The sequence below is a fragment of the Polypterus senegalus genome, chromosome 2 (assembly GCF_016835505.1).
Source record: "Polypterus senegalus isolate Bchr_013 chromosome 2, ASM1683550v1, whole genome shotgun sequence".
Taxonomy (NCBI): domain Eukaryota; kingdom Metazoa; phylum Chordata; class Cladistia; order Polypteriformes; family Polypteridae; genus Polypterus; species Polypterus senegalus.
In genome coordinates, this window is record NC_053155.1 from 313,185,636 (window position 1) to 313,187,036 (window position 1,401).

The window sequence follows — 1,401 nt, forward strand, 5'->3', positions numbered from 1 at the left end:
AGGAGTTCATTGCTTTATATAATTACTAAAAATCTTACACTACTACAATTAATGAACCATAACCATGAAGTAATTTAATAAATTATCTCATTACCAAAAATCATGAATGAATCCATAAAATGCATATTTCTCAGTAAGTAACGCACTACAGCTGGGAAAGAGTTGACTAAACGATGTTATTAATATAAAAAAAGAAAACCAAACTCAAACATGAATCCATTAACTAATAAACTCATGTCAAATAATACTGTAAACTAGGAAGGAGTTAATAGAATTATTTCATTATTAAAAATCTTTCACAAATCCATAAATATTCCCTAAATTTTACCACTACCAAAAATCCTAAATGAATCCATATATACAGATTTTGCAGTAAATAATGCACCATGAATGGGTGGGTTTTTATTGTACCATACAATTAGTTAACAAAAAATCCATAAATATGAATCTTATGGCAAATAATGCACTATAGTTGAGATGGTGTTCACTGAATTATATCATTACTAAGAATCAGCAAATATGGAGCTAATAGTGAATACTGAATCTGAATGATTTACCATTATCAACAATTCAAAAGACATCCATAAATAAAAACCCTAATGTAAATGTTAATACATGGTAACTGGAATGTTGGTCATCAAAATATATCATTAAAATAAGAACATGGTGAGTCAATGAATACAGATTTTGGGGTAAATAATGCACTGTAATTGGGAAGTTGTTAATCAAATGATATCATTAAAATTAATGGTAAATTAAATCGGTAAATACAAATTTTGTGGTAAATAATGCACTGTAATTGGGAAGTTCTTCATCAAATTATATAATTAAAATTAACGGTAAATTAAATCAGGAAATGCAGATTTTGTGGTAAATAATGCACTATAATTGGGAAGGCGTTCCCTAAATATTTTTACCCAAATTCCCACATGAAATCGCAAATACAGATCTCACGGTGGACAGTGCACTGTTAACTGGGGGGCTGTTCATTACAGTATATCACTATCAAAAATACTTAAAGGAATTAATACATAAACACAATAATTATGGTAAATAATGCATTGTAAGTGGTTCAAAGAATTTTATCAATAAAATAAATGCAGCCTAAATGATTAAATAATTGCAAATCTTAAGATAAATAATGCACCATAACAGTGAAGTCACTCATTATCAAAAATCCTAAACGAAAGTGGAAAATACATTTTAGTAAATAAAGCACTATAAATGGACAGTAGTTCATCAAATGATATAATTCAAATAAATAAATCCCTTTAATACTAAAAAGGTTTATGAAATTCTATTTAAAAAATAGTGAAATGGACACACTTACATAAACGTCTATTAGCCCTCTGTAACTATTCTGACAGGTATAAAACTCCTAAGTTTTGTGTGTGTGTACAC